The following is a 23300-nucleotide window of genomic DNA, read 5'->3' as shown; positions in this document are numbered from 1 at the left end:
CTACAAAGAATGAGAGTTAGGGCATGTTTGGCAAACATCTCCTTTTCTCCTTTTAACTTCTCCTTTTCTCCTTTTCAACTCACTAAAAACTCATTTTCAACTCATTACCCAAACACCTTTTCAATTACTTCTCCTTTTATAAAAGTTAATAAGTCAAAATGAGGCTAAATAAGTCAATCTAAACACCCCCTTAGAGTATAGAGCAATAGAGGAATAGTGCAACAGGGTACGATGTAAGGATCATAAACAAGGATCATCACCAAAAGAGAACATACGAGAAATGATCATACGATGAATGAACATACGAGGAATGATAACACAATTATCAGATAATAATATAAATAATCACATAAGCAGTTAATAAAAAAAGTGCAAGATGTGACAGTGATGCATGATTGTCCTATAGAGTGGCTCTAAGTTATAGTCTAGGTCGAAAGCCTAATTCTCTATAACCAAGGCTCGGATACTAATCTGTCACACCCCAGCCGGAGGCGGAATCATCGGAGACGTGATGAAATCGAATAATCGAGAAGCACAAGGTTTAAAATAACTAAATGCGATAAAAGCAGTAGATAACATAATGCATCAGGGTGAAATATGTAGCAAGTACCAAATATTACAATCCCAAAACGTTAAATATTGGTTAACATGCAAACAAGTAAAACTAGCTAAGTCCTTCTAAGCGGAAGTCCTTAGCTTAGCTTCCTTAGCTTGGTTACCTGAAAGCATCGCAAAAGTCAACTACAAAGTAGACGAGTGAATTAATAGGTTTAGAAAAGGTTTTGTTAGCTCCAAAATTTTAAGCAAAAGGTTTAAGTAAAATATTTGCATAAAAACTATCAAGTCGACCGCTATACAAACGATCAATCCAATAGGGTTTTAATATACAATCTACTACAAAATCTCTATCCTATCATCGCTATAAGAATGATCTACAAGATAGGGTTTAAGACAAATAAACAGTTAAATACATACAACAGATAAATAACAAAGAGATAAGATAAACAATCACAAGGAATATATGAAGTCAACACCACTAAGCATTACGAGTTATAAGAACTAACAAAGAATGAGTAACCCCACTAATGATATAACAACAACATCAAATGAGTCACACAAACATGAATGAGCTATACGAGCTAAATATGAATGAATGACATCCTAGCGGCGCCAAGAATGAATGTCGCATCCAAATGAATGGATGAGTACGACTTAGGTAATGCCCCGTCGAGGTTCACTGCGTCTTAGTTCCTGAAGGAACCATTGGCGTCTCCTGATCCTCCTTTCGGTGGTTTACTTACGCATGATGGAAACCGATACATCACCCCGCTCGATGATGTATAAAGATAATGTATGAATGATTTACCGATTATAAAAAGTATGAATGTTTAATGAAAGAATGTTTAATGTTTAAGTATGAATGTATTTTCAAAGATATAACTGTTTTCCCAAAGTAAAGATGCTAAACGCTTCCAAAATCAACCTACAATAATGATTTACGATTAACAAAAGTAAATGACACTAAGTAAGAAAGTACACGGGTCTACGGGCGAAAACTTTGGTTTAAAACGAGTTTGGTTTGGCCAACACTTAGGATAAAAACGGATTTTGCCATACGAATGGAGATTTAGACAATTGGACTGTTTATGCGAATGGGAGCTAGTGCGAATGGTTATCTCATGCGAATGGACAGCTTCATGCGAAATGAAAGGTTTATGCAAATGGAGGTTCTAAGCGAATGGGGCAGCTATGCGAACGTACTGTTGGGAGAATGGACTAATTGTGCGAATCGGGTATATGTGCGAAGTGGGCTATTGTGCGAAATGGGCTAGGTAGGCGATTGGGGTTAGGTGTGCGAAAGGACACAAGGTGCGAATGGGACTCTTCATTCGCACGAATGGGTTGATTCGTCCAAACCTATAGGCTACCAAAAAATTTGACGGTTTTCAGTGCACAGTTTTTTATATGCGAACGTAGATCTATGAAACTCCTATGATTACAGACCCCAAACAAGAGATTTTGACGGTTAAAAGTGTAGTTTTTTTCAAATTAGGTTTTCGGTTCAAAAATGGAGTTTTTTGCACGATTTGAAGGCCAAACGGATGATTTGGACAACGATTCTTTTATGGAAAACGTACCACGACACGAGACCTACAAGGATCTATAAGCGGTTTGTGAATCCAAGCACTTTCTCTCTCTAGAAAGTGAAGATGGAGGAGAAATGGGGCTAGGGTTTGCCGTCTTCTTCTTTATATACCCCGAGATAAGCCTACGATCGAGAACCGAAGGATTTCACTAAAGAGTTCATAACTTGAGTTTTAAAAAGGGGGAAAATTATATAAAAATATTTTCAGAATCATTTTTAATAGGCCTATTATCCAGAATATTTTAGACAAATAAAATATTTTTGGCCCAAAGAAGTAAATTATTCCGGATAATCAGTATTTTAAATAATACCTTTTAGAAAACATTTAATTTAATAAAAATCCCAATAATTAACTAAAAATCATTTAGAACTAAATAAATGAGGCCGAACATGACAGTCCGACCTATGATTTACAATCAATCGGATCAAAATATTTTTCTGATTAAGAAGCCAACTTTCCGGTTTATCACATTTAATGACATTGATGTATGAAACCCAAGTACCCAACACATGAATATTGAATCATTTTTACCTAATAAAGAAGAATCTATTGATGATGTGTCAACCATATAAGCTATCCACATCAGCAAAAGGCTGACGTGTCATAATTCTAGGCCCCCTATGATCTCTTTCTAAATACGTTTTCTGATGCCTCCTACCTTTACTCTTCAATGGTTGACGTTTCCATAATTTTAGGGTTTGTTTGGTATGAGGTAATGAAATGGACGGCGAAATGGAATGAACGTGGTAATGGAATGAACAAATGAATGGAATGAGTTATTACCATTCCAATGAGATGTTTGGTTACCACATGGGAATGAAATTAATGATTACTTTGCATTGTTTGGTAGGTAGAAAAATAAGAAAAAATAAAATTAAAATAGTAGTAGTGAGTGGCTGTGGTGGTGGGAGGTAGGTGGCGGTCGTGACATTGGTGGGCTGTGATGGTGGTTGGTGGTGGCGGGTGGTGGTGGGCGACGGGAGATGATGGTGGTTGGTGGTGGGTAGTAGTGGTGGTGTTGGGAGTGGGTGGTGGCGGTAACGGTGGAGGTGGCAGGCGGTGATAGGCGACGGTGGTAGGCAGCAGTGACAGTGGGTGGTGGGCGGCGGGTGGTGGTGGTGAGGAACCGGGGCGAAGGTGGATGGCAATGGTGGTGGTTGGTGGAGGCGGTGGTGGTGGGTGGTGATGGTGTTGAAAGTGATGTAGGGTAAAAGAGGGAATGGAATGAAAAAAAAATATGGGGTATGGATGGAATGAAATTAGAGTATTTTAGAGGGAATGAAATAGACTAGGTAATGGGTCATTCCATTCCTTTGGTAAACCAAACACACTTTTCTCCATTGCCTCACAATGGATCATTCCATTCCGCCTTCCATTCCTGCATACCAAACGCTATGTTAATGTTTTTATTTTCTTCTATTTGAGGTCGAATCAATTGAAGAATAAATATTCACAATTGTCTTAATTAACCTATTAATCAATCCTAAATCAATAAGGCTTTTGTTTGTCTCACTAACCAACATTACAGTTCTTCAATTTAGGCGGTCAATAAATCAATTCGTATTACAATTCATAAAAAAGCAGCTTCTTTGTGAGCGGAAGGGCTTCTTGAAGTCGTCGTCATCAAAATCTATGGCAATTGTTTAATTGGATTTTTTATAAATAATAATACCATTGTAAAAGTATCCACCTCATTTTTCACTACCATAGCAATTGTTTGTATCATTAACGAACATTACGGTTTTTATGTAAATTAACCATATACCAATTGTTTGTATTATTAACCAACATTACAATTTTATGTAAATTAGCGACACAAATTAACATTAGTTTTTATAAGATTTTTTTCTATATTCAGCCGTGTATAACACGGGTACTCTAGTGTTGAATATACCCAATAATCCAGCATGACGAAGAAATCCAAACATTTGAAAAAATGGTGTGATTTAACAGCCATGAATCAGTAAATAAATTTGTTAATGAACATGACCAAATTCAAATTCTTGAAAAAAAAAATATCTAAACTTTTTGACGTATGGAAAAACGTTCTTCAAAAGAACAAATTAGTTATTCCCGGTACTTCACATGCAACTAAAAATTAGTTATTGTACATTTAGGGTCTTGAATCATTAATTGGGATTTCATGATGTACCTTTGATGGGGATGGTAGAATATAGGCAGCGATTATGAATTTAGAGAGAGACGCAGAGGGGACTGGGGAAAAAGCGAAGAACGATAATTGTCATGGTTTGAAATTGAATAAGGGTTATAAGAATTAAAAGGATCCGAGAGCGTGGGTTACAGACGGGTAAACATCCGAGAATGTTCAAATGTGCTATAAGGATTGCTTTTGTGTATATATGTATAACTAGGTTAGATCTCGCGTAATATGCGAGGTTGAATTATAAAAATGATAGCATTCTAAAATCTATAAATAATGAAAAATGAAATCCAAACTAAATACCATCTTATATACACCCCCACTAAATTCATAGATATGTGAAATCAATGGCATCATAAATGGAAGATTACCGGTGAAGGTATCAACAAACAATCATCAAAGACTTAACCTTTACGGTTATGAAATAATAACATTTTAGATAGATTGGACCATTTAAAGTCAAACCAATTAAAATATGATTGATTTTTCATATTTACGTAAAATTTTGCTACCCAAATTATGCTAATTAGTAAATTTTTTAGAACAACATGCTAATTTAGTAATTAGATGATAATTTACATTGCCAAATACAAGTATTTAGGTTAGTACCCGCGTGATACGTGAAATTGAGTTAAAAACTAAATCAATAAATTACTTTGAAATAAAAAAAGTTAATATTAAACGATGTTTGGATTATATAGAATAAAGATTATAGCAAACACTTATAAAATTAAATATTTATTTATAATTAACGTCAGCAATTAGAAAAAGATAATTATTATATATAAACAAATTAAATGGAACTCACTAATATAATGATATACAACATCAACAATCAAGAAAAAAAGAGTCTTATGATATCTAAATACGATAAGTTAGTGACTTGAATGCGTTTGAGCTACAATACAAATTATAAATTAGTGAAGCAACAAAATTATCTAGGTCATTCTGTCATAAGTTAGTTATTAACTGATCAAGCGATTGTTGGATTTAGATGTTAATTTCTGGTCAAGATAATACATAGTAGATACCTTATAAGGCTTGAACTATTTCAGATCATAAACTTTTCGATCTCAATCAGAGTTAGATTCATTATTTATTCATCGTTAATTAAACAACCTACACACATTTAACGTATATTAAAGTTAATAATGAAACTAAAAAAAGTACATTTACTGTCTTGAATATGAAAATAACAAAATAAATTATACTTGTAGCTTTAAAAAATGAGTTTTTTGTAAATAACGTCTACAGATTAATACTGCAGCGTATTTTTCCACACGAACTCCAATTTTGACATGCAAACAAAGTGCGTGTAAGGCCAAAATGTGACTTGCGATATCAAAGTACAAAACCAGTTATAGATTTATAGTCAAGATAATATTTAACGTCGGCGAGCACAACCGGACACGAAACGAAAGCTTCGGGACACGCGTTTAACTTCAACGGGAGAAAGCTTCTAGATAGAATTTGTTGTTTTTAGCTATAAATGTGACCTGATGTCTTCATTTATGTGTGTGTTTTGTAAGGTGTAAATCACCCACCCAACGTTTAATATATTTCAATCGTTTTACCGATAACGAGATCGTTCCTATACTTTATATTATGTTACATTATTTATGTTCGGTCGTTTGATTTCACCGCAACCGTCTCGAGCGTTTATCAAGAACAAAGTCGTTCGTTGTCGGATCCGATTTCGGGACCTACAGTGCGTAAGTAATAACCAAAACCCGATTCACTTGCTTCTTCAATAGCCCCAATATATCCTGAACATGCATTTCTAAATGTAGTAATCTGAACTCCATAGCGAATCTTCAAATGATCTTGGACCTAGCTTTCATTTTGTTTAGCAGGACGTACTCTTCAATAATAAGCATCTCTAGTAAAGTAAAGGATTTTCATTTAAACTTTGTAGGAAGCTCAGGACAAGTAAGATCTTTAGCTTGATTACAATCCATCCAGGATAAAAACGTACTTTGAAGAAGCAACCGTAGGTATTTAATTTAGGTCCAAACTAGTAATTTCTTCTAATGAATAGGGGCGTTGCGTGTAACTTACGAGGAAGCATTGGCTGAAAACACCGTTGATCGTTATGCTGCTAACTACGGTGACGTTCCTATAAAAGATCTTCAGTCAAAGGCGGTTTCCGGTCGTGTATGGACCGCCGTAAGTTCTTGAGGACCACACGGTGTTACTCCGAGGTCGGATTCAGGCGATTCGTTCGTTGGGGAAGAAAATGGCTTTGTTAAAGGTGAGAGACCACGGGTATACAGTGCAGTGCGTGCTGGAGGCTTCTGAATGTGTTAGTGCTCCCATGGTTAAGTATGCTACCGCTATTAGCAAAGAATCCGTTGTGGATATTGATACGTGTTCCCATTAAAGGTGCATCGCAGCAGCAGGTTGAAGTGGAAGTGAGGAAGATTCACTGTGTAGACAGGGCTGCTTCTCCACTTCCCATAAATGTTGAGGATGCAGCCAGGAGTGATGTTGAACTTGACAAGGCTCAGCAGGCTGGAGAACAAATTGTACGTGTAAATCAGGACACCCGTCTCAACTACAGGGTTTTGGACTTGCGAACGCCAGCAAGTCGAGGGATTTTTCGTCTCAAGTCCCAAGTTTCAAATGTATGAAATCATTTTTTTTTTTAACTTTATAGGCGGTCCTCCTAACTTTTGAAATTGTTTTTCTGCAGTTGCTTAGGCAGTTTTTGTTGCTTCAAGATTTTGTCGAGATTCACACTCCATGTTTACTTGCAGGCGCGAGTGAAGGTGGTGCTGCTGTTTTTAAACTGGACTACAAAAATCGGCCTGCTTGTCTTGCACAGTCGCCCCAGTTTCACAAACAGATGGCAGTATTTGCTGATTTTGGGCGTGTGTTTGTCGTGGGTCCTGTTTTCAGAGCCGAGGACTCTTATACACACAGGCATTTGTGTGAATTCACAGGTCTTGATGTTGAAATGGAGATTAACAAACACTATTCTGAGGTAGGTAACTTATAGCATGCTATTACAAATTTCTAGATTACAAAAAAAAATAAAAAATTCTTATGCTTGGATTTGTATAGGTGATGGATTTAGTGGCTGCCTTTTCGTTGAAATCTTTGATAAATTGAATGAAATATGCAAGGGTGAGCTAAAAGCTATTGGGGAGCAGTATCCCTTCAAACCTTTGAAGGTAATCTAATTATTTTTTTATGTTAATTACATATTACATGCTGGTGTTGATGTTATTAAAACATGCAGTACTTACGGGAAACCTTAAAACTCACCTTTGAAGAAGGGATTCAAATGCTAAAGGTTAGTAACTAACACTATGACACCATTTATTTATCCAACATGCGGTTGTTGCCAGATGCTGTTTTCATAATGGGCTGTTAACACTTTGTATTGGCGAACGTAAAATCCTTGGTTAAAAAAAAGGTGAACATTTGCCGAAAGTTGTATTTTTTTAGTTCATACAACCTTTTAGATCTTTTTATGTGATATTATCGTGGTCCTACTTCCTACTCATGTTTGGCACCAATAATGTTTCGGGTATTTTGAACAGCATTTTGGCCTGTTACATGTTTGATAAAATTTCTCCTGTTACATTTCTGATAAATGATTGTATAGGAAGCTGGCGTGGAGGTAGATCCACTTGGAGACCTTAACACCGAATCAGAAAGAACATTAGGAAAACTCGTGTTGGAAAAGTATGTGAAATTCTGCGGCTTTGACTTGCCTTATTATTTTCATTCTTTTTTATTTTCTCCCCTAGTTTGATCTTGTTATTTTTATACTACTACTAATAATACATTGATTGATGGATTGTAGGTATGACACTGAATTTTATATGCTACACCGATACCCTCTGGCCGTTAGGCCATTCTACACAATGCCGTGTGCTGACAACGAAGCTTATAGCAACTCATTTGATGTTTTCATTAGAGGCAAGCTACATTTTATTTAAAGTTTTAATAGCAAGCATGTCACATTTGCCTATTGGATATTTAAAAGCTTCATTTGTTGCATTCTGTTCAGGAGAGGAGATCATTTCAGGAGCCCAACGTGTGCACATACCTGAACTTCTGGAGTCACATGCAAAAGAATGTGGAATCGATGTCCAAGCCATATCAACATATATTGATTCCTTTAGGTATGTGCTATTCTGTTTACTTAGCTTGTTATCAGAGTTGTCAATAGCGACCATAGCGGTCAACGCAAAGCGATAAATAGCAACAATAGCGATTTATTTTTATTTTTTACTTTTTTATTTATTTTTTTTTTTAAAACTGTTTTGGTGGTACTTATTGATTATAATTCCTATTTTTGTGATATATATTGATTATAATTCCCGTTTTGTTGGTATTTATTGATTATATTTTCTATTTTGGTTGACTACTTGTATACAAAACTTATAAAAAAGTTTCTACTACCTTATCGTTACAAATCAAATAGCGGTCGCTATTTACCGCTATTCGATATGTAGCGTATAGGTGAGTCATCGCTATTTCCGCTATTCGCTATTAACAACTATGCTTATTATGCTAGCCTTAATCCTAGCAAAAATGGCCTGCCATGCTAGCTAGCTTTATTTAAGTTACCAAGCTTGATCGGGTTGACCCAACAAAAATTTGAGCAACCCATTTACCAATCAAAAATGTTACCCAAATCAACTCATTTCTTGATCCTAGATCTCGTTATGTTATTTTTGCAGGTATGGTGCGCGACCACATGGTGGATTTGGAGCTGGATTGGAACGTGTTGTGATGCTCTTTTGTGTTGTATGGTTCTTTCTTATGGTATATCATTAGCCGGCTCAAATTTTATATTTATCGTAATTTTATATTTATGTGTAACAGAATCTTCTTTATTTATTTGATCATCTTACTATTTAAAATTGTGTTTTTGGAAGAAGGTTGTCAGGAAGTAGGTTTTTTTTATAGTGCTGGAATTTTATTAGATTTATAGCATCAAAAAAATTGATTTAACAAGGCGCAATTGAAGGTTCAGGGTATCAATAAGTAGATGATCAAAAAAGAATCATCAAATTTTATAGGTAGGTATGGAAGAGTACCAGGTTTAAAATCCGACAACTTTTTTTCTAATACCTAGGTTTTCATTTACATTACATTTTAGTGTCCTTGCAAATTAAAAAAAATACATAGTGGATTTAACATGAATTAGTGTTCTTTCAGTTTATTTTAACTATTTTTCAAGCAAAATTAATTTTAAGAAATTTTTAAATAAAAATCAGTTTTTTAAAAGACCGGATATTAAATTATAAATAATAATGCTTTTGTTTAAACTTTCAACTAAAACTTTACTTTTATTTTATACTAGGTTATGGCTCGTGTGTTACACGAACTGTATATAGATAATCAATATAATAAATAAATGGATCTTTACCCGGTAGTTATTTTCACTCCCACTACTTGTCTTGATGCTTAACTCCCATTCCCCTTTATTAGTTCATCCTCTAAAATCAATCAATCACTTTGGGTTGATATACCTAATTAGGTAAGCAGATTCTATATTGTAATCATGATTTTTGGCATCGATGGTAGTTGATTACACATACAATCGTGTCTTCAGTAGGTAAATTTTATTCCGTTATCTTCATGCTAGATTATCCTTTTTAAAAAAAAAAATTAAGTATATGCAGAATTTGGTCCATGATTCTTCCTTTTTACTTGATTAGTACAATATGATTTCTCAAATTTTGGCCCTTAATTAATCAGTATAGGCTTAATTTATTGCTTGATTTAGTGTGCCCACCAATTGTTTGATAAAAAGTCCCAATGAAGAAGATTTTACAAATACATGATGAAGCAGAATTGTTGATCGATTAGAATGAAGAACCAAAATCAATGGTTCAGAGAATGAGAGTAATGACTCAACTTTCTAATTGATATTGTATTATATTAGATAATATATAGGTTAATATTTGAATAAACAGCAGTTGCCACCGTAATTTTTAGGTCGTGGCACAACAACGCTTTTTTATTTTACTAATATTGGGATTCGGTTTTGATGAGAATTCCATCGGGTATGTACCCTACCCAAGACCGAATTTCTTCATATATCAAGACTGAAACAAAACAGGGAAGCGCATGGTCGGTTCGGGTTATTTAGGTTAAATTTTTTTTATATTTTTTTTCGTGTTGTTACATTTGAGTGTAGATGCACATTATGTCAATCTTAGGGTGTGAATAATGGTTCGAGACATTTGCTCATGAAAGTAGAATTTATCAAGATGGAATGTTGAAGAACAAAAGTACATATGTAATCATGTCTCCAAAAGATATTGGACTTTATAGATGTAACGAATTATAGTTATTTGCATTTGGTTTATGAATACACATAAGTCTAATGATTATCAAATGTTTTTATACAATCGACGCCACGCTTTTAAAGCTAAACTTCTCGATGTTGAGTGTAATATACTAAATTTACTAATATGCAATCTTACTCATTGATTTTTTAAATGTTACCGTTTGATAAACTTATTTATGTTTTTTTTGTTCAGCTCGGTTATGGCATTGACAGGAAGTACTTAATGATCTTTTTTTGGTGGTTTTAAACTGTTTTTCAACTAAAAAGATTATCACTGATGACGATTTAATAGCATTGGTTTCAGACGAGGTTTTCCAGATGAGGGAAATTTTGAGATGTACAGGTATGTATATGGTTTTAATATGGTTTTGTACAGCATTCTGCTGATATAATAACACCCAGTTGTTTGGTTTATGAAATTGTTGGTTTTGTCGTTATTACATTCAAATCTGCGGTTTTGTACATTCTGGTATGTTTATTTTTCTTTGAATCTTAAACTGATTTGAATAGTAGGTCAGATTTCTCGGTGTTGTGCTCGCTTGCTGTGAAAATTAGGTCAAATTCTTAAAAGTTTTGCAAACCGGTTTTAGAAAACACCATCTCTTATTGGGTTTCATCAGAAATTTATAAAAATGATGCAGCTGAAAGCAATTTTTAATTATAATTACAAAACTCATGTTCTTGATGGTTCTTGGATGCTCCAAGATTCAAGTTTTTTAATCTGCTAAATACATGATAGCTTAAGTTGTAATATATCAGATTACAATCTTGGTAGTTAAGGGGATCTTTTCAAGGCATAAGAGAAGATGCTGTCATAAAATTCAAGCTAAATGATTCAGAAATATTAAATATTTACTACTTATGACAATGTTTTTTTTTTTTTTTTTTTTTTGCGCACAGATATAGGATAGAGTAGGAGATTGAAACTGAAACAAAACAAATTCCTCCACAAACCGATGAGACAATTATTGTTGTGGATCCCTGAATAATGCTTGATTTTGGTGACTGACTAAAATAGTTTGAAAGTTCCCCAAATCTTAAATTATTTTTTAGGTATTTGGATAATTATTAATATTGTAATCTTTTTTGTAATAATAACTTCCACTTATTAATATACTAGCTATTGAACTCGTGTATTACACTGGATTTGTCAAATGATAAAATAAATAAGGTCTGTTATTTTAATTGTGATTCTCAAAATACGTATGGAGGTACTAAAGTTGTGTAGTTGATCAAACCTTAAATTTAAAAATGGTATTTAACTGAATATTGAATAAAATTCACACTATGTAATATCCCAATTGACAAAATGGTTTTGACCCATGATCCATGGATAGCTAGAATGAATGAGATGAGAGATTAGGAATTAGGATGAATGTAGGCTTGACACCTAAGCTTCAACATTTTCTTTTATTAGTGTAGCAAGATTCAAAATTCATATTGCTAAACCTTTGTTTGCTTATGTTTTGAACCAAGTTGTATTATTCTATGGATCATTACTAAATTGGTTTTTAAGCTTGTGATATACCATATGGTCTATATGCATTGATTAATTTTCAAGATTATCACTGCTTCAATGATTACATTTCTGTTACATTTTGGGATGTTATAAAGAGAATTAATCGCATGTGGTGAATTGGACTAAGATAATCTTTTGGCCTACTCTATCTTACTATTTTTATTAATGTATCATAACTTTTATTTACGTATTGTTCGATCATGTTATTTGATGATTTACTTTTATCAATGCATGTTAAATATAATTGTTTTGGTTAAAAATCAATTTAAGGATCAATGAACCAAATTCGTATGTGAGAATTGGTGCTTGTATGAACAAATTTGATCAAAGTAACAATTATAGACAATGAACACAGAGATTTATACGAGGAAAAGCCCTTGGTAACTAGTATCCCACCGGCATAAAAATCTCGGGCAGTGAAAACTATCACTACCAATTATATTGAACTTGAAAAGACTACAAATGGTGGGATTATAGCTGATCGTGAGTACAAGTGTTTCTGCTAAGAGTTCTAAGTGCTCGAGTATTGTGTGTTGTGATCAGCTATAATTCGATGTATATATACAAGTAAAAATAACGGCTAGTAACTAACTAAGCTATAAACTCGGCCACGTTCGTTTTACCTCTTCAACTTGACCGTTTAAGAGCTTGGACGAGAAAGGAAGACCATGTAAAATATCTCGTCCGCAAGAATAAGGATTCCAATAAGCACGTGTTATACCTGCACAAGTAGATAAAAATATAACTGAAGTCGACTGTTAAGGATCCTTAAACCACTAAGGATCCTAAGTCCTGGTAACAGCTTCCAATGATAATTGATCTTCGAGGATCAAAGATCCTGGTCCCAACAATTGCCCCCAAACATGATAGGTGTGAATGGGGAACAGCTGTCATGTTTATCCCGAGGCGTTTTTTTTTTAATCGAACCGTTCCTAAAAATGTGATGTGACCGTCGCCTGCCACGAAATCATTATCCTAATAAATAGGTCTACAACCCTTATAACTTCTTGTTTATCATACTCAAATTTACATTCCGGCGACCATAATCTCCAGGCATTCCACTTTCTTCACTCAAGTTTTTCCTTCATTATTTTTCATCTTTCTGAAATCTTCGATTGTGCTGAAGAAAAACTTGAAAGCCATCTATTGTTCTAACCCTAGGGAAGTTGTTTCTGAACTTAGATCTCAAGATCTTCTTAAAGAACCTGCATCTGAAATTTGTAAATTCACTAATGAGGAGGTCGAGAGTATTTCCACTTGCTTTCCCGAGGGAACCATTTTCAGGCCTTATGACCCTCAGGTTAGAAGTGACCATATCTCTAGTAAATGGGTTTGTTTTCCAGCACTTCCTTTCTTACTCGGCTTCTCTTATCCTTTCCCCATCTTGACGGAAACCCTGTTTTCGTTTACCGGCATGAGTTACATTCAGGCCATGCCGATGATGTGGAGAACCCTGCATACTGTCGAGAGATTGATTGAAGAAAGGAACCTCGATTTCAACATTTCAGCCCTATCTTACTTGTATACTTTAGTCACCCATGGCTCTAGCATATTCTTGTTTAAGAGTAAACCCCCTTTCAACCTCTCCCGATCACCAAAACCACACACAATGACCAAAGCTGGAAAAACCAATTCTTCTTCGTTTTGAGAGACTCCATCCCAAACGGAAATCAGCTACTAACCAGATGGATCCTTAAGGGTAGGACAGTGGATCCAGAGGAAAGATGATCCTGATATTATTGATTGGCTGACTGTAGGTTTGTTGTTTCTTGTGCAGTGTCCAACTTTTCAGATCTTGCCGCTGACCCAGACGGTGTTGAGAAGGCAAAGGTGTTCCTGTCTCTGGATCCTTTTGATAGGACCTTCAAGACTGTTGCTGAAGAGGTAAGTGATTCAGACGAGAAGACTGCAAGTTCCTCAGAAACGAAGTCCAGTAAGTTAGAATTTATTCCTCAATCATAAATTTAGTAAATAAGGAAAAACAATAGATTATAAAGAGCTTATCTTTTTTCGGGCAGGTGCACAGAAGTCATCATCCAAGCCTTCCAGGAGTTTGCTAGGTCAAGTCCAACTAGAAGATGTCGACAGCCTTATCTCATCTCGTTCCTCTGAGAATAAACCTATGAAAAGCTCTAGCCTCGCACCGCCAAAGACCATGACTACTCGTTCCAAGGCCAGCATGAAGAGAAAAAGAGATCCTGACGTGGAGGTCCACAGTGCCCAACACGTGTATGATTAACTTTCAGAAGTAATGATCCTTTATCCACGGTCATAAATATTTTGGTTGTATCTTTAACTTGTAAACTTTTTGCAGGCTGTGGCCAATTTCAAGGCTTTATATGATGAAAACGTGGCTCAAACACAGAGAGGGAGCTAGCCAAGTATCGTGCCGGGATATCCTTGAAGGACAAGCTGATCATGGAACTTCAGACTGAGAAGGGTGCCTTGGAGAATAAGTTGGCTCTTGCTGACATCTGAGCTCAGGAGCAAGTGGTTGAGGTCACCGAGCAGGCCAAGGTGTGGGCTAGTAAGGCGGTGTTAACGACCAGGATCAAGATTGCTGAGGAGGCCGAATACACTGCCTTTGACAGGTCCAATTGGAATGTAGCTTTGTGGAGGAAGACATTGATCGGGTTTGGTGACGAGGTGAGGATGCTGGAGACGACAAGGGATATGAGGATGCTGGGACGAGTGGGACAAAAGATGATGCTCTGGAGGTCAAGGGTGCTGGTGATGCAACGGAGGTGAAGCGAAGGAGTAGGTGACGACAATGGGCGATGAAGGATATTAGAGACAAGGCCGGAGCCCATTTTGTATTAAGTTTTAAGGGTTTTTGTTGGTGATTTTTATGTGAACAATAGTAGTTGTAATCCTCAGGATCGATGATCCTTAAGACAATTATCAAAGGTGGTTATGGTGGAGAGATCCTTAGCCTTATGGGGATGAAGCCTTAACCGCCTTTAACTTTTAAATTTCTGCATGAACATGTGATAACTTTGACGTAGCCTAATCCGGGTGGATGGTCCACGTTTTGCTGGTGAAGCCCGGATCAACTTTTGCTTATAATAATATAACTCTTTAGATTTCTGCTTTATAATTTGTGTCACTAGGATAGAGGATTTTCAATCCTTAGAATTCTTCCCTTTAAGATATTCACCTGTTAGAATAAACCATCAAAAGATAATATAATAGTTAGAAAAGTTGGATTTAAACCCAACTGTCTTGGGGACAAGCCCAATAAAACGTGGGAACAAGCCCAATAAAACGTGGGGACAAGCCCAATAAATACGAGGGACGAGCCGATCCTTGGCGTTGGCTCAATTGTACGCAATGACGAGCCTAACCCGGCGTTGACCTTAACTTGTGTATATGGTACGTCTACCATTTAATCCGTAGGATCCAAGATATGATTTTTAGCCATGAAATTGTCAGCCATGTATAGTGCACTGGTCCCACAACCTCCAATCATACCCGGATAATCGTGCGCTCCAGGCGAGGGTGTGGAAACCCTAATTCGGGAGATAAGGTGAAAACCTTATAAACCTGGCGACAAGGCCGATTAAACTTAGGAGAGAGTTGGCCAACCCGTTTTTTCCACTTGAGGGCCCTATTGCTTGGAATTTCTGCAACTTGACATACTTGACAAAACAAGAATCTAACATAATGTATATAAATATAGACGTAAAGTAAAATTTTACCAAGCAATTGACTGAAGTAATTGACTAGGATCCAGGATCCTGATCAACAAAAATACTTTTTTAGATGAATCGCATTCCAAGCCCTTGGGAGCATGTCACCTTCCATATTCATCAAACGATATGCCCCCTTTAAAGCTTTGGCTTCAATCAAATAAGGACCTTCCCATTTGGGTTCCAACTTCCCGTCAGCGGGATTAGTTGTATTTTGGAACGCCTTTCGAAGAACTAAATCTCCCACTTCAAATCTTCTAATTCTGATATTCTTGTTGTATGCACCAGCCATCTTTTGTTGGTAGGATGACATTCTGAACCTTGCTTGATCTCTGAGTTCTTCCACAGTATCTAAATCTTGAGCAAGAGTTTCTTCATTTGTTTGAGGATCACGGATGCTTGTTCTGGCTGTTGGATACACCATTTCGGTGGGGATCACTGCCTCAGCTCCAAAGACTAATGAGAACGGCGTATGTCCTGTGGCATTCATTGGAGTTGTCCTATCTGCCCAAAGCACATAGGGTAGTTCTTCAACCCATTTGTTCATTCCAAGCTTCTTCTTCAGGTTGTTGATGATGATTTTGTTGCTTGATTCCGCTTGGCCATTTGCTTGTGGATGGACTGGTGTTGAAGTGATCATCTTGATTCCCCAACTGTCACAAAAGTTAGTAGTTCTTTTCCCAATAAATTGGGAACCATTATCACAAATAATTTCAGAAGGGATTCCAAATCTAGTAATAATGTTACGTTTAATAAAGGATATAACTTCCTTTTCACTAACTTAAGGGAAAGCCTCAGCTTCGACCCATTTAGAGAAATAGTTTGTCATTGCTAACATGAAGACTTTTCCCCCTAGAGTTGTAGGAAGCTTGCCTACTATATCCATTCCCCATTTTATGAATGGCCACGAAGAGATGATGGGATATAAGGGTTCTGCCGATTGATGTAGAATGTTGCCATGCCTCTGACAAGCATCGCACTTCCTGGAGTACTCCATAGCATCCTTCTTCATAGTAGGCCAGAAGTATCCGGTTCTTAGAATCCTGGAGAATAATTCTCTGCCCGCTATATGGTTGCCACAATCTCCTTCATGGAAATCCTTCAGCACTTCTTGGATCTTGGATCCTTCGATGCACCTTAAATATGGACCTGCAAGGGATTTCTTATATAGAACATTATGTACAATAGTATATTGTGATACATTGGCCTTAAAAGCTTTGGGGTTATCTTCTTTTAGGATTTCTCCATCTTGAATATACTTCATTATCAGAAGGATCCAAGATGAATGATCAAGAGGATGATCCTTAGGATCCGTGTTTAGATTCTCATCTATTTCCATTTCTTGGCATTCCTCAATTGCAGGGGATAGAACGTGGATGATAGGAATTTTTATGTTCTCTGAGAGCTTCAAAGCTGAAGCTAGGTTTGCTAAGGCATCGGCCCCAGCATTTTCTTCTTTTGGTACCTGCGTAATGTTAAAATAATCGAAGGATCCTGCAAGATCCGTTACTATATCTAAATATTTAATTAATTTCTCACATTTGACTGCATATGAGCCATTAAAGTAATTAGCGATTAATAATGAATCTACAAAAATTTGAAGATACCTGATTCTCATACCTTTGGCTAGTTGTATACCTGCGATGAGTGCCTCATATTCTGCCTCGTTGTTAGTGGCTTGGAATTCACAAGCTATCAAATGGGGTAGTATGTCCCCCTGTGGCGATTTTAGTAGTATTCCTAATCCTGTTCCTTTGACATTTGAGGCTCCGTCAGTGAAGAGTGTCCAAGGATCCTTGGTCTCTTCAAGCTGCTGAACTTCAAGATTGGCTTGTTCTTCTATGTCACTACTGAAATCAGCCACAAAGTCTGCTAGTGCATGTGACTTAATCGCATTTCTAGGCTCATATTTAATATCATACGCACTTAGCTTTACAGCCACTTGGCCATTCTACCCGACATTTCTAGTTTTCTAAGGACATTCTTTATGGGATAATTAGTTTTTACAACAATAGTGTGAGTTTCAAAATAATGTCTTAACTTAGTTGAAGCCATGATTAGAGCAAGAATAAGTTTTTCTAGGTTAGAGTACCTGGACTCGGCATCGAGGAGACTTTTACTTACATAGTAAATAGGATGTTGATTACCGTCGTGATTCTTCACCAAGACTACACTCAAAGCAGTGAGGGAGACGGCTAGATAGAGGATCAATGGTTCTCCATCTACAGGCTTCATCAAAGCGGGGGCCGACGATAAGTAGTCCTTTAGAGCGGTGAGAGCAGCTTCATGTTTCTCTGTCCACTCGAATTTCTTGTTTTTCCTCAGGATGTCATAGAAATCTTTACATTTTTCCAAGGATTTCGATATGAACCTGTTAAGTGCTGCCACCCTTCCTGTTAATCTTTGTACCTCTTTGACGTTTGTTGGTTACTTGAGATTTAAGATGGCTTGGATTTGCTCTGGACTCGCCTCTATCCACCTTTTGGTTACCAAATACCCAAGGAATTTTCCGGCTTTGACACCAAATACACATTTAGCAGGATTTAGCTTCATGTTGTATTTGTCAAGGATGTTAAATGCTACTTCCAAATCCTTGAGGTGATCCTCTACCATCTTTGATTTTACCACCATGTCATCGATGTAGACTTCCATGGTATCTCCCAACTGTTCCTTGAACATCATATTGACTAGTCTTTGATATGTAGCACCTGCATTTCTAAGACCAAAAGGCATAGCAATATAACAATATATGCCCGTAGGGGCTATAAATGTTGTGTCCTCTTGATCAGATGGTTCCATTTGGATTTGTTGAAATCCTGAGGAAGCATCCATAAAGGTCAACATTTTATGCCCTGCGGTAGCATCCACCATGGAGTCAATGTGGGTAAGAGGGAAAGGATCCTTGGTACATGCCTTATTTAAGTCAGTAAAATCGACACATACTCTCCACTTTCCGTTTTTCTTTTCAACTACAACCACATTGGCTAACCATTTTGAATATTTTACTTCCCTAATCATACCTGCCGTTAGTAGTTTCTGTACCTCTTCTTGGATGATCGCGTTTCTTTTCGGAGCAAATTTCCTTCTCTTTTGGCGAATAGGCCTGAAAGAGGGATCAATTCCAAGTTTATGGGTTATTATATCTTTAGAAATACCTGTCATATCTTCGTGCTTCCACGCAAAGGTTGACTTTCTTCGTTGTAACAAGGATACTAGATCCTTCTCAATGGACTCTTGTATTTCAACACCTATTAGGACTTTGTTGTCAGGATCCTCTGGGTGCAAGACTACTTCCTTAGAGTCTTGTTCCCTAGTCTCCACGACATTTCTTCTCGTTTTCTGTAATTGTTATGCTTCCCTCATTTTTTTTGTAGGCTTCAGTGAAGAAGTGTAGAAATCCTTAGCGTCTTGCTGATCACTTTTAATCTTCGCTATTCCCCATGGGGTAGGTAGCTTTACGAATTGATGGTAAGTGGAGGGGACTGCCTTCATTTCGTGTATCCATGACCTGCCAAGAATAACATTGCAACAAGACAAGGAATCGATAACACAAAATTTTTAAATATAATTTACTCCCTCTATACATATGGGTAGTTAGATGTCCCCCAATGTATTCTTCGTTTCCCCACTGAATCCTACAAGAACTAAGGATCGTGGAACAATTTCCGATTCTAGGATATTCATCCTTCTGAGTACTTCCAATTTGATGATGTTAACTGAACTTCCTCCATCAATGAGTATCCTGCAAACATAATGGTTAGAAATAAATAAAGTAATGACTAAACCGTCATGATGAGGATCCTGTACATTGACTCGAACATCCTCATCGAAGGAGATAATTCTTTGCTCTGTCATTGTAGAAGTCCTGATCGGCCTTTCATCATTCTCCAGTTTGCATTCTTTGGCGTACTTCTTCGCAGCTGAATATGAGGTTCCGCATATATCAGATCCTCCAAAGATCATGTTGACAACTTGAGCATCTGGGGGAGGTGGAGAAGCCTTTTCCGGGACTAGTTCAAGATCATGGGTCCTGGACTTTTTTCTTCCATACAGCTCCTTAAGGTAACCCTTGCTGAGGAGGTAGCTTATCTCCTTTCTCAAGGCTATGCAATCCTCTGTCATATGGCCAAAGTCTTCGTGAAATGCACACCATTTCGATTTGTCTTTGGGGGGTGGTGCCTTCTCATTTTTCCTTGGCCATCTTGCTTTGTCACCCAAGTTCCTAACAGCAAGCATCATTCCTCCCTTATCTACGGAGAAGCAGTAATCGGATATTCTTGGACAATCTTCATCGTCCTCCTCCTCCTCTACAGCATTGATCTTCTGGCCATTTGGTTTGTTGTATGGTTTGGAGTTGTTGTTTCTGAAGTAGGGTCCCTGCTTCTTGTCTTGAGATTCATTTTTTGCTGGAGTGTTCAGTTGATCTTGTATTCTTTGATCCTCCTCCAGTCTGATGAATCTTAAAGCTCTGTTTCGGACTTCATCTAAATTCCTGCAAGGGGTCATCACAAGATCTTGATAAAATGGAGAGTCCTTTTGTAACCCCATTTTGAATGCCTCAACAGCTGTCGGGACATCCAAATTTGGAATTTCCAAGGCCTCTCTTCCAAAACTTGTAAGGAACTGCCTAAGAGGTTCCCCACGATGTTGGACAGCTCTATATAAATCACTAGTTAATTTTTCAAATGATCTATTGCATAAAAATTGACTATTAAACAGATTGATCAATGAGAAAAGGAAGTAATACAATAAGGAGGAAGACTTAGCAGCCATTTAAGGGTGGATCCAGTGAGGGTTGAGCCAAAGCCTTTACACAAGCAAGCTTCTTTCAATCTATCTGGGATTGGATTAATTTCCATTCTCTCACGGTATAAGGCCACATGCTCCTCAGGATCCGTGGATCCATCATATAACTTCATACTAGGGGCAGTGAAGCGCTTTGGTATCTCAGCATCACAAATTGGTGGAGCAAACCTAGACATGTTATGGCTTCCTGCTAGTAATTGGGGAATAGGTTTGATGACTCCAGGTACACTTGATATCATATCCTTGAGCTTTTTTAGCTCACGGACTATGGTTTGGTTGATCCCGGTATCCTGCATACCACCATGATTAGTGCCAAAAGATAGATTATCATAAATGTTACCTCTTGTGTGACCAAAAGATCTCGCTCCATAGCTGCGTCCAGGGTACACTGTTTCAGCAACAACAGTTGGTCCAGCAGGAGTAGTGGTTTTGATGTGTGGGTGAAATATCGTGCGTTAAATGAGTCATATCACATGTTTTGTTTTATTATATGCTGGAAACACGATTACTTTGTGTGCGTTTATGATTACAGGTGTGCGGAGCTTAAAGGAGCTAAATGGGAGCATTATGGAAATAAAAAGAGGATTTTATTGCATGGAGTGATAGAGCAAGTGAAGACGAAGACATGGCCAAAAACGGGGCATAAATCGGAGCCCAAACGAAGAAGTTGCAGACGAAATACCATGGTGGGTGACAAGCCACCGTAGCCTACAGTACCCCACCGTAGCCTTCGGTGGGGGCTGCCACCGTAATGCAATAAGGGTTCACCATAAACTACGGTCCCCACAGTAACCTACGGTGGGTTGACCGTAGCCTATGGTCGTATGGACGGAAAAAGTGGATTTTTTTAGGTTTTTGGAGCTATTTAAGGCTGGATCAACCCTAGGCCGCCCATCTGGGATATCACAACATACTTGGATGTTTTTGGAGCATCTTGGCACGATTCTAACAGATCCTAATCACCCGAATCATCCATGGTATCATCTATTCAAGAATCAAAGAAGTCATTGAAGATGCATATGCTAGGCAAATCTCCTCGTGACCATCTCCGGGTGTAGGGTTGAGTTATTCATTGGATTGTTGGTACTCTAAACCTTATTTTTGGATTTTGTTTGTGTGCTTGAGCATACTTTTGAGTAATCAATGATATTTGTAGTTTATTAGTTATTGATTTTGGTCATCAACAATTAGGATTGAGTTCTTAGTGTCATTGACCTAGTATCCTTTACCATAATACTGAGTGATTCATCATTGCTTAAGATTAACAATCAAGTAGATTATTTTTTTGCCGTGTCAATCAATTGGATTAAGTTCTAACGATCAACATAGCCACACATCTAGTCTCTTGGTTTATTGCTTCAAACAAAGGTTAAAAATTCAATAGGTTTAATCATCAATCTAATTTACTTCAAGACCTGAAACCTGGAGATTGGTTACCTTTTAATAATCGTTTACAAATCAAAATCTTTAAAACCGCTTGACATCGTCTGTCCGTTTAGTATAATTATTATTAAACATTAAACTCGATTGGCACTTTCCACTGATTCCCTGTGGATTCGACACCTTACTTGCCCTTGCTAGTAAAGGTATTTTATAAATATTTTTGATTTACCTTTCGACATCGATCATAATGGCACCGTTGCCGGGGAGTCAACGTGAAAGTGCTAGTTTAGTTAGTGTAGTTAAGTTTAGTTACTTTCAATTTTTATTTCTTTTTCTTCGTTGATTTTACGTGGGGTTTGTGTGTTTATGTGTGCGCAGTAAGCTTTCAGGTTAATGTATACACGGTATTCTCAAGAGAAAGAGCCGATACAGTTTAATCCAGGAATAGAGAAGACAGCAAAAAGAAACAGGGCAACTAAAAAACGGGGTGAAACTTCAAAACCCAAAGAACCATCAGAGGGACTACCCAATCCCACCAGTGTTACAACCCGAAAACCAAGGCCCACCTCCTATTCAAGAAGCACAAAACATTCCACAAAATCCCCCACTAAATGACTTACCACCATTAAACCGACACGTAGAGCTCAAAGACCATATCATATGAGATCGGTCAATCAGGTCTAAACCACCATATTTTCAGGGTGCGGTTGATTTTGAGAGAGAGAACAATAGAAGAAGGGTATTTAATGATTTTGAGGAATTTGAGGATGAGGAGGAATTTGAAGATGTATATCAGAGAGAACAACCACAACAACCACCACGTAACTAAACACCTGAACCAGGACAGCAACCAAGAAACTGTAGGCGACGACGAAGACCAATTGTGCAAGAACCACAGGTTCCTGACTATGAGTTTGATGATGGGGTCCCGAGAGCATTTGTTCCACCACCAGTTCGGGGAGTTGAAAGCCATTTCATCCCACAAGTGGCCAAGAACCCATTGCCTACTATTATTCCGGTCAGAGAGGGGAGAACTTTTTCAGTGAGGCAGAGCAGTTTGACTGGGATGCCTGTGTTTTACGGAACAGCTACAGAGGAACCATATCTGCATTTGAGTGAGTTTAACTCGATCTGTGCTACCATTTCAAGCCAAGGGTTTAATGTAGATGACGTAAAATTGGTGGTGTTCCAGTATAGTTTGAAGGATGCAGCGAAACAGTGGTTTTTATCGTTGCCTTCCGCTAGCATCTACATGTGGCAAGATTTGGCTCAGCAATTTCTA

General features: G+C 37.3%; 1 pseudogene; it reads left to right on the top strand.

Annotated features, from left to right (window-relative positions):
* The first annotated feature begins 1652 nt into the window (after positions 1–1652).
* LOC143635077 (aspartate--tRNA ligase 2, cytoplasmic-like) lies at positions 1653–14888 on the top strand (annotated as a pseudogene).
* The last annotated feature ends 8412 nt before the right edge of the window (positions 14889–23300 follow it).

This window comes from Bidens hawaiensis, unplaced genomic scaffold (assembly GCF_021521415.1).
Source record: "Bidens hawaiensis isolate Kalapana, Puna unplaced genomic scaffold, B.hawaiensis_p1.1 tig00007409_1, whole genome shotgun sequence".
In the NCBI taxonomy this organism is placed as follows: domain Eukaryota; kingdom Viridiplantae; phylum Streptophyta; class Magnoliopsida; order Asterales; family Asteraceae; genus Bidens; species Bidens hawaiensis.
This window is presented reverse-complemented; position numbering and strand designations above follow the sequence as displayed.